The sequence below is a fragment of the Stenella coeruleoalba genome (assembly GCF_951394435.1).
Source record: "Stenella coeruleoalba genome assembly, chromosome: 2".
Taxonomy (NCBI): Eukaryota; Metazoa; Chordata; class Mammalia; order Artiodactyla; family Delphinidae; genus Stenella; species Stenella coeruleoalba.
Window position 1 is genome coordinate 134,370,364 of NC_137147.1, and position 11,766 is coordinate 134,382,129.

Genomic DNA, 11,766 nt, shown 5'->3' on the forward strand with positions numbered 1-11,766 from the left:
ATGGACTCAATTTTTCTTTCTGGAAAATGGGGAGATTTTCTGACTTCATGTGATCAACAAAAGTCCCCCACATCCTTGTCCCAGAGCTGGTGAAAGTACCATGCAGCACTGAGCTCTGAGATCTATAACTCCAGATGGAAGCACTGAGCTGCGATTGCTCCCCTGTGGAAGGGCGTTTCATTTTAATGTGGACAGGAAGGGCTGGATCAGATGTGCTGGAAGTGGCGAGACAGGCCTGGGCATGGTGGAAGGGAGCGGTGGGAGGAAAATATGGTGGTTTTTTTTTTTCACTCAGGCACTCTGGTTTCAAGCAGATGCCACCACAAGGTGTCACTAAAGGCCCAGAGAGGTTGACTGACTTGCCCAAGGTCACACAGGCCTTCTGATGCCCAGCCTTGGGCATTTCTTGCCAGACCCAGAGTGAGTCTGTGCTCTTCCTCTGAGGTTGGGTGGGGGAGCCATGGAGAGGACCTGAAGGACCTTGCTATGCTATAACATCGGAAGTAGCCTCCTGGGCTCAGGGCTCTGAGGGGTAAGGATGTGTCAGGTCATTGGTGGGAAAAGGAGCTCTTAGGCAGGGAGGTAGCCTGGGCTCTCTGACACTGTGGGGGGCTGACATTGCTGGGAGAACAGTGACCCCCCCGCCCCCTCCATCATGCCACATCCAATTCATGGGTAACTCTACTACCCCTGCTGGTCTGCACACCTTCTTCAACCTCTAAAGGAAGCCACTTCATAATTGGTCAGATGAAGTGGGGTTTTGAGGCTAGCCTTATTTAAACTCCTTTCCTCCAAAGTCAAGAAAAGATGTTTGCAGGCTCAGGACCCACCAATGTCATTTGAAATGTCATTTTCCCACTGAGCTCCAGGGCCCAGTCGCTAATTGATCCAGGGCAATCATTAATGTTGGTTGAATGACTGCTCCAAGAAGGCCATTTCTGAACCGGCTGGCTCCCATGTCCGGGGGCTGAGGGCTGTGTGTGCTGCTGTGATCGCCCACCTGTAGCAGACACTGTTGGCCAGTTGATCCAAGCCCCTCCACGGCCCCTCTCTCCCCAGACACCTTCCAGTGATTGGTCTAGAGATGGCCGTGTGACCCAGTTATGGCCAATGAGATGTAAGGGAAGCACTGGGTGGGGCTCCCGGGTGCTCTTTTTAAAAGGGACAGAGCTGGCACGCCCTTTAGCCTTTCCATCTTCTTTCTGCCTGGAACGTGGACAGAGGTCTGGCGTTGCTACAGCCATCTTGCTATTATGAGTCAACAAGCTATAAGACAGGTTTTCACACTAAGGATAGTAGAGGGGATGATGGAAGGAGCCTGGGGCTTGGACAGCCTAGTGGAGCTTTCACAGTGGCCCTGAACTGTCCATCCCTGAACTACTTGCTATATGGAACAAATACCCTCCTGCCCCCCCACACCTTATGTGTTGGGACGCTATTAGGTTTTCTTTTACTTACGGCCATCCTTAATTGTTATACCACCCTCCTCCAGTTTAGAAATGCTGAGCCCAGGTAGAAAGGGATGTCTTTCGTCTGAGCTTAGTGTTTGCTGGGGAGGTCAGGACCCTGAGCTTCCAATGCACTGTGAGTCCAGGATCCTCCTGGAGCAGGAACTGACCTGGAAATCTGAGTGTTGAGTGTCAGTAATTCCACTAATAGACTGAGATCGGCGACCACGTGGTCTCTTACTCCCCTTGGTAATCGCACGTGCATTTCCTACTCCCTGCACCCTCTCCCAGCTCTACCAACCTCCTGGATAACTCCTATTTATCTTTCAAAACCCAGCCCATGCTACCTCTTCTAATGCCCCCCCGCCGACCTTTATTGGACCCCTAGATGGATTAGACATTCTCCTTTGTGCCCTCACAATAGCCTGGGCCACATTCAGCACTGCATTTATCACCCAAAGGTGTGATGCTACTTGTGTATGTTGGCCTCCCTCACCAGACCAGGTGTCTTTTTACCTTTACATGCTGAGAACGTATAGTAGGTGTTCCAGTTATCCAGGGAGCCGTCGTTCTTTTGCTCATTCCTTTGTTCAGGGTTTATTGAGCTCTCCTTATGATCTTGATGCCACGTGGAGCAGCTCTGGGCCTAGAACATCCTTGCATAGGGGATCCCTGGGGACAGTCCCCAAAAGGCTGGACTCAGGGATGGGTACTTCCAGCAATAAGCCCAGCTTCTTATAGCTTCACAGAGTAGGGAGGGAATATAAGCCTGGAGCCAAGATAGCAAAGTAGGTTCTCATTCTGGGCATTCTGCCCCACCCCCACTCAGCCCTGTTGTTCAGTGAGGAAGGAGAGTCAAGGGCAAAGTGTCGAGGGTGGTATGATGCAGGCCCCCACATTGCCCGGGATCTGAAGCTGGAGGGGTGGTCGTGGGGTTCCTTGCTGGGCCTGCAATTTTAATCATCTCCTCCAGGACTCAGATTTGGGAGCCGAGGATCAGGGAGGAGGCAGAGGCAGGGGGCATCCCCTGTGGTTGTAACCATCTGGCCCTGAAAGCTTAATGGACAGGGAAGGCCCTAAAACTCGCACCCCTCTCCCTCCTCTGGACCAAAAACCTTCCTCTGTACTGCTCCTGCGCCCCTCCCCGCCACTGCTGTCATTCTCTTATGTCCTTTCTCTCCCTCTATAAGCGTTAGCTGAGTACCTGAGCACCATTGGGCACTCAGCATTTCAAAACCAGAGCTGCTGTGTCCATTGATGTGGAGGTCCTGAGTGCTCTGCTTCCGCTGGCTCCCTGGGTGGTCGGAGGCCTTGGACACCCCTCCAGCCTCGTGTGCCAACCTTTCAGGGCCTTTCTGCCCTAACCCAAGTCTCTCTGGCATTTTAGAAAATGTCAGGTCCCCTACCCAACGGGGAGGCCCTGGCTCCCATCCTGGTCTTCTTAGGCTCTGATGGAAGGAGGGGTAGACATCAGGATGCCCAAGTGCAATGTCAGGAAACCTAATGTGTTCCAGACCTAGGTGGGCACGCTGCTCAGTTACTACACACATGGGGTAAGTAACTCAGTCACTCTGCCCAATAATCCTGCCCAGTAGGAATTGTTACTATCTTCTTAAGGAGAAGGAAATTTACCAAAACTAACATGAGAAGAAATAGAAAATAGGAATGCTTCTAAAATTCCTAAAGACATGGAGTTTGTAATCAAAAACTCTTCTTACAGAGAAAACTCTAAGCCCAGATGATTCTCCTGGTGAATTCTACCTTATATTTAAGAAAAATAACCTTATTACACAAAATCTTCCGAATATTAGAAAAAGAGGGAATTCTTTCCAAGTCATTATGAGGCCAGCATAACCTTGATACCTCAATTCCCACGTCTGTAAATTAGTGCCGATCTCAGAGGTACGGAGCAGGGTTAGGATTAAAGGAGCTGTAGGTATAGCCCTTGGCATGATCCCTGGCACCCAGCATGTGCTCATTGTACGGTGATTGTTTCTACGTGACCAGGATTCAGACCAAGGCCCGTGTGTTTTCTGCACCATGCTGAGATCAGAACAGCATCCCTTCGACGAAGAGAAAAGAGAGCTGGGGAACCACCATGAATAGAGCCTGTTGGGTGACAGCCACTTAGCAAATTGGATCTCATTCAACCCTCACAAAAACTCTTCAAGGTAGGTGTATCATTTTATAGATAGGAAAGCTGAGGCTCAGAGAATCTGGGATGGACTGTATGAAGTCTAAGCCAGGCCTGTCTGAAGATAAAGCTCACGATTCTCTGAGCTGTGCTAACCAACCAAGTCAGAGCCGTGGAGCTCTCTGATCTTGGGCTAAGCTGACTCTAAACGTCAGGGTCCCTGTCTCTAAAATGGGTAGAGGGGCTGCTTTCCGAGTTGTCGAAAGACAGATGAAGCACAGATGGAGTCTCCTCTGCTGCCATGTCTGTTTGAAAAGTGCCCATGAACTGGTTCACCTGGGCTGTCAGGCTCACCCCTGTTAACCATGGCCACCCCCGCAGGTCACCACCTGCCCCAGCCTTCACACGCCACCCCTCCTGGCGTGGGGAGATGGGTCACCCCGGGCAGAAGCGTTCCTCCTGTGTACAGTGTTTTTACTGCACAAGTGATACATGGATACACTCTCATTGTAATATTAAAAACTGAACAAGTTCAGAAATATACTGAGTGATAAGGTATCATGCCCCTCTGCCTCCCCTCCCCCTCCCAAAGATGAACGCAGTTCAAACAGCAGCAAAGACCTCCTTCCAGGCCTACTTCTGTGCACTTACTCTCATATACATTTATACATAACTATACATGTCATTCCGAGGCTGTTTTTTCCCATAACTGCAATCATCCTGTATGTATTGTTCTGCAACTTGCTATTTTCACTTCCCAATCTCACGTGCTATTTATATCTTCTCTGCTTCCCAAAGGATTTGAGGAGTTTTACCAGAGTTCCTGCGGGCAGGGTGGGTGCAGAGCAGCGGAGAGAGCCTGAGTCCTGGAGTGACGCTGACCTGGATGGATATCCCCGCTCTGCCACCCGCACCTGGGGGACCTTGCGCCAGTCCCTAAACTCTCAGCCGCAGTTTCCTCCTCCATGAAATGGGGATGATGATAGCAGTTACCTCACAGGGTCAGTATGACTTCACTGTGGGATGACAAAGCGGGCGTTCCAGCATTTTAGCTCCCCAGCCTCCCTGGGGCTTAAAAAACAAGGACCTAAATGGTCTGGAGGCCAGAGGTGGGCCAGACCGTCCTTAGAACTCAGATTCCAGACCTCGAGTCCTCCTCTTTCCCCAAAGACAAAGACAGAGAAGCGGGGAGAGCAGCTGAGGGGGGAGTGTTGAGACCTAGCCTTGCTGTCCCACGGCTGCAGGTCCCAGTGAGTCCCTCCAGCCACCCCGGATGTTCTGAGGGGAAGCCTGGGTCTCCTGCTCCCCTACATCCCACAGAAGTGGCAGCTGTGACATCAGCCTGGCCCTGCTTTCCCTAAGCAGGGGGAGAAGCAAGCCACGCTGAATAAATATCTGTCAATGTCCTTTGAATGATTCCATGACCCATTCCTTTACTTCTGAGACCTGGTGGAAACTTCTTCTCCCTTTTTGGAAAATGGGGAAACTGAGGACAGGGAAAGTCAGAGCTGCTGGGTCTCTGGACATCACCTGGCCCAGCCTCCTCAGTTGACACGAGGAAACAGGCCCCAAAGGGAGGAAAGTAACTGGCCCATGGACCATTCTGGTATATAGTTCGTACAATCAATGTTCACTCGATTGGGGCCAGTTGCTTTATTTAATTCTCATCCAGCACAGTGAGGTAGGTATTGTAGTTTCTCGTTTTATAGGCCAGAGAACTTAGGTCGCTGTCTTAAGGGGACGCTACTGATAGGAGCCAGAGTCAGAGCTCCGTGTGTGAGTGTCTCATCAACCCACCGGCCAGAGGTGCCCATCTGTGCAGAAGGTCTTCTGCCTCCTGCCAGCACCTCCCCCACCCTGCCTCATCCTCCTGGCAGCTCTATGAGCTTCAGCTCCCCGAGGACGGCTCTCCTGGCCCTGGGAGCGGCTCTGCCCACCCTTCTGTGCCTCGCTGGTCCATCCTGACGTTCAGGACCCCTGAGCTCGCTGACCAGATCTGTCTTCTCCCCCAGACTGTGAGCCCTCAAGGAGAAGGGTCAGGTTCTGATTCATCTCTGCATTCCCACGCCCAGCACAGGGCCTGGCACAGAGTGAGCGAACGTGAATCTTTGCGGAAGAAAAGGAGGGAGGGAAGGGGGAGGGAGGGATTCCAAAGCCCATGCTCTTTCCTCTGTCCCACAGCTTCTTTTGACAGAGTCAAGGTCAGGAGACAAGGCCCCCAGGTCTTACACCAGATTTGATCTTCTTCCCTGCTGTCAGCGCCGCTGCCCCTTCCCCACTTCCCCAGGCCCCCTCTCCCATATACTGGTGCTCCCCACTGCCAAGGGCAGCAGCTGCTCCCTGCCTCCCGTGCCACACTGCCCACAGCTCTCAGGAACCGCCCTGCCAACTTCACTCCTGTGAGGGCCCAGGCCTCGGTAAGGGTCCCCCCCACCAGGCCACTTGCCTTGAACAGGTGACAAGGCCTTGACCACAGACCAGCAGGGGAAGCGTTTGGAGGCTCAGCCTTTGCCTTGCCTTTCGAAGCCACTGAGAAAGTGGCACCTCCTCCATCAATGCCACCCTCCGGCTCGGTGGGAGTCCTCGTGGTCCATGCCCTCCCTCCAAGGTGGGTAGGGGGCTGGGGAGACTCCCAGTGTTTACCAGCCAGAGTCCTGTAGTTGGGGACGACTGCGTTTCCATGGATACAAGCCATGGGAGCTGCTGGGAGATGGGGCCATGGTGTACACAGACACAGATCCACAGGGACCTGCAAGAAAAATAGCAACAGATTTGCTGAGTCATTGGCCCCGCATATTTATAGTCTCTGGCAAAGGCAGACCTGCCTATCAGAGGCTAATAATACTGCAGCAGCGTGTTAATTGCAAAGACAGAGTCTTCAAGCATCCATTCAGACACCCGAGACCGCTCCTTGAATAAAGAGTGGGGCCCTCACCGTGGGAGCCGGCATGCGTGTGAGTGTGTGTGTTTAGGAGTACATGCGTGTGCAGGTACGTGGAACCCAGCCCTAGCACATTAAGAAAGCTCAAGTATCACATCAACTGGTCTGAAACCACCCCCCAGCAGTGTTTGTCATAAAGCACTCTTCAATCACCTAAGGAAGTCTAGGACTCAACCCAGGTGGAGGGGTGGACAGGAGAGGAGAGGAGGCTGGTGGCTATCTCCCTGGGGATGGGGACAGGGGACAGGATGCTGGTGTGTAGCCCCGAGACCTTCATCCCACAGCTGTGGGGACAGCCATGGTCCTCCAGCTCTGGGCAGTCAGGCAGTTAGAAGAAAGGGAGAAAAAGACCTCTGCCTCCTGGGAGGTCAGCCCCAGTGGGCCACCTGACACACCCTGAGATCACACAGGGGCCCAAATATGGGAAGCATAGTCAAGGATGATGGGTGCCCAGGAGCCTGGGCGCCATCTTGAATAAACACTCAAGGGCCAAGCTCAACTCTGGAGGCCAGTCTTTGCACCATCACCTCTGGGAGCCAGGAAACCCATCTAGCTTTGATTCAGGCAAATCAAGTCCTTGCCTCCTACAACTTCTATCCACACCTGGTGGTTCCGTCCCTGAAACACTGCCTTATAGTGGCATAAGTTATGTTCCCGTCCATCACCTCTGCCACCCTGGCAGCTCCATAGAGACTGGGCCACATGTCCCCAGCACCTGGCAGAGAAGGGCCTCGCTGAAGACTTGTGGATGAGAAACCAATTCCCTCCAGTTCTTTGAAGGCAATTCTCAGGTCCCTGGAGTCTTCTGAACTCCAAGCCAAACAATCCCCTGGCAAGGGTTCAGGTTTCCTCCCTGGCTCTCTTCCTCTCTGGAGGCGCTCCTTCTTACACTGTGTCCCCCACTAGACAAAGAGGGAAGAGGATGGGGCCCCAAGGGGTCCCAGCCTACAGCCCCCCATACACTCATTTCTGTCCTCAGGATAAGGAGGGCAAGGATTGCTGAACCCAGCTTGCTTTTGCTCCAGCTGGAGCACAGCCCCCTGGCCTCTGCCCTCTGGTTCAGCCTAGGAGGACGGAAGCCATACTCTCCCTCCAGGGGTCTGACAGCAAGGGGCGTGGGGGGCCTCCAGGGGCCCACAGAGGAACAGCAGAGCAAAGTTTCGCAGGGAGGAGGAGTAACTGGGTTCATTATGTGAGCTGGGCCCCGATTTCTCCCACTGCAACCCCCCAAACCACTCAATCATTCGTGACTGCGTCCACAGTACTCTGAGGGAGAGAGGGTGGAGGGGAGGAAAGAGAGGGCCATCCTTTCAGTTCTCACTTCTCTTCAAGAGAAGGTTGACTCAAGAGCTATTATTGGGCTTCCTTGGTGGCGCAGTGGTTGAGAGTCTGCCTGCCGATGCAGGGGACACGGGTTCGTGCCCTGGTCCGGGAAGATCCCACATGCTGCGGAGCGGCTGGGCCCGTGAGCCATGGCCGCTGAGCCCGCGCGTCCGGAGCCTGTGCTCCGCAACGGGAGAGGCCACAACAGTGAGAGTCCCACGTACTGCAAAAAAAAAAAACAAAAAAAAAACCAGCTATTATTAATAGTAAATTAAATAGTGTGGTTATTCTGAATAATAAAGAGCTCTCCTGTTCCAAGTTTCTACTGTCCTCTCTCCAGGGAAATACCTGCTGTGGCCTGAGATGTGGCATCCAGTGACAGGCATTTGTAGGATGATGTTGCTGCCCCTGCTGTGCACAGTCATAGGCGGCCAAGTCGCCCCAGGAATGCCTCTGCCGCCCCAGCTTGGAATATGGGGGGAAGACATTCCAGGTACCCTCTGTGATCCCACCATGGACCCTGGAGTCACCTTGTCCACAATGTCCCTGCTGGCAGAAAGTGACCTTCCTGCTTGCTAGCTGGTGACCTTAGGCAAGTCGTGAACTGTTAGCTCGCTCATCTGTAAAATGGGGATCACGATAGTAGCTACCTCATGTTGGGTGGAAGATTCAAGTTAATAATAATATTGTTATCAGACCTATAAAATTAATAGACATAAAGGGCTTGTAATTCTGCCAGGCACTCGGTTAGCACAATATAAAGGTTTGTTAAATAAATAAGAGCCTCGGGGCTTCCCTGGTGGCTCAGGGTTAAGAATCCGCCTGCCAATGCAGAGGACACGGGTTGGAGCCCTGGTCTGGGAAGATCCCACATGCTGCGGAGGAACTAAGCCCATGCACCACAACTACTGAGCCTGCGCTCTAGATCCCGCGAGCCACAACTACTGAGCCCACGTGCCACAGCTACTGAAGCCTGCGCGCCTAGAGCCCATGCTCTGCAAGGCCACCACAACGAGCGGCCCGCGCACCGCAACGAAGAGTAGCCCCCGCTCGCCGCAACCAGAGAAAGCTCGCGCGCAGCAACAAAGACCCAATGCAGCCAAAAATAAATAAATTTATTAATAATAAATAAATAAGAGCCTGCCAGGATGTTCATAGGGCAGAGGCTGAGACCTGACTGCAGGCATCAGGGTCTTTGTGATTGAAATTATTACTCCTTGCAGAGAGCTCCTCAGAAGACGCAAGCCCAGGCTGAGGAGGGGGATTCAGCAACTTGACATCTTACTCCTCCGTGGGCTCTGACTCCTTTCTCCACCCACATGTGAGTGAAGTCACATCTTGTGAGGTCACAGCTATGGGCCAGCCTGCTCTGACCTGTAATGTATAGTATCAGCTAACATTAATGGAAGTCCTACCATGTGTCAGAAACTGTGCTGAGTGTTTTCCAATCAGTCAGTCATTTCATTTAATCCACACTACAGCCCTACAGGTGGGCACTCTGCTCCTCAGATGAAGAAACTGAGGCTCAGTAATATGCCCAAGATCATACAGCTAGTGAAGAGTGGAGATGGAAGCGGAACCCAGGTCTGCCTGCCACCACAACCCGACCCGACGTGCTTTAAGCCATGTCACCTGACCTCTCATTAGATTCTTGTCCAGGAATATGTTGCGTAACTCAGGATTGCTGGGGAGGGGTGTTGGGGGAAGTTGGGTGCAAAAGAGAGGGGGCAGGTCTGGACTTAGCAGCCAAGCAGCCCTCCATTTGATGTCAGCTTGTCCCAAGAGGCTAGAGCTCTAGCTGGCCGCCTGGTGGCTGGGGGAAGGCAGAGGTTTGAAAAGGGATCCTCTGGAGAATGGGCTGAGGGGACCGTGGGAGGAGGAGCCTGAGGCCCAGCGGAGAGGCAGAGGTAGCGCTTCTGCAGAGGCCCAGATCAGGCACTGGCATCTAGGCTGCGAGGAAACCCAGGGGAACATGGCCCATCAGAGGCCCTCCCGCCCGCTCCCTCCCATCTACCCCCAGTCATCTGGTCCCTCCTGGGCCCACTTGGCTTCCCCCTCCTGCATCTCCAATGGCAGCAGCTTTGGCGGGGGTTGGGGGGAGAGCACTCTCCCCTGGGGCCCTGACACTGCACTATGTTGTTGTTTATGAGGAGGAAACAAGGCTGACTGCCTCTCAACGTTCGGGCCCTCTCAACACTCACTGCTGTCGGAGACGGGACAGTGAACCCCGGGGGTCACAGGAGGGGTGGGGGCTCAAGGGGTGTGCGTTTGTGAGTGTGAACACATGAGTGTGTTCACCGGTGTGCTCGCTCCAGGGCTGATAGAGCAACACTTGTGGGCAGGCTCTGGGCTGGGAGATGGGACCCCGGGTGGAGCAGGCTGGTCCTTGGCCTCCTGGAGCTCCTGAAGTTTGCAGTGCACAGAGAGACTGCCTTCCACCTGGTGAGTACCAAAGAGGCAGTGAGCATGGCTGGGACTGGCACCGGGGGAGGGGCTCCTAACCCAGCCTGCCGGGCAGGAAGGCTCCCTGGAGGGACCGATGAGTCCTGCCTGAGGAAGGAAGGTGGGAAGAGCATTTCAGGCAAGGGAGCAGCGTGTGAGAAGTCCCAGAGGCCCAGGAGGAGACATGGGTTTGCCACCTGCCAGGATTTCTGTGTGCTTAGAGGGGAGAAGATGGAGTTATAAGCGGGGGAGGGGGGTGGTTAGACAGAGGCCGATTGTAAGAGGCCTCAGCAATGCACCTGGAAGCTTGGGTTTTCAGCTGAAGACAATGAGGAGACACTGAGGGGAGTCATCTGATCTGACTGACCTTCAGAAGATCACTCGGGGACCAGCTGACACCCTATCCAGCCCTCCAGAGCCCCAGCTCAAGCCCGTGGGCATCACAGTGGGCCTGCCTAGATTAATCTGCATCCTGGACTAGGGGGTACGGGGGGTCCAAAGCGTGAGCATGCTCACAGCCGTGGGACTCAGGGCACAATACAGATCTGCTATTCAACCAGATTTCTTGCTGGCAATGGATCTCCTCCCCATCCTACAGATGGCTACGTTAGAAATGCAACGGGGTAAAGATGATTACAGATCAGAAAATCGGTCCGTGTAATTAATTATGTCAGTTACCAGAAGGGGACAAGTTATGTGACGATCTTAACAGACACCGAAAACGCATTTGATAAAATTGAACATCCACTCCGATGAAAGGTCTTAGTATAATAAAAATAAAAGAACGCTTCCTTGACATGATAAAAACTATCCATCTGTAACCAACAGTCAACATCATGCTTAGCAATAAAACACCAGCAAGAGGTATTCATATTTAAGTCAGAGCGGGACAAGAACGCCTGTTATTACCACCATTCGTTTACATTGTTCTGGAAGTTCTAGCCAACGTGATAGTACTTTAAAAATAAAAAGCATAACGTTTGGGAAGGAGGGGAAATTGCTATCATTATTTTTTCATGATATGATTGTTTATCCAGAAAACTCAAGAGAATCAACTGAAAAGCTAATGAGACTATGGAAGAGGTCAGTAAGATGGCCAGAATCAAAAATGAATACACTAGCAAAATCCAGTTAGAAAACGTAAAAGAAAGAAAAGTCCCCAAGGTGGGTTCTTCAGTGACTCCCCACGTCCTGAGAAAATGGAGTGAGGAGGCAGCCCAAGGGCAGTCAAAGTTCAGGAATAAGCTCCAAGCAACAGGGACCTGGTGAGGAGGAAAGGAAGATGAAACACAGGGTAGAGCTGGAGAGGTTGGGGAAAGGAGGAGGAGGGTATCCTGGAGCATCTTCCAGGGATGGCAACAGGGATGGCTTGAGCTGGGAGCTTCCCAGCCTTTGGGCCTGGTTCCCAGCAGCCCTGGGACAATGAGACCTAGCAGTTCCCAGTGGGTCAGTGAGCCTAGACTCACTTGGGGGCAGCA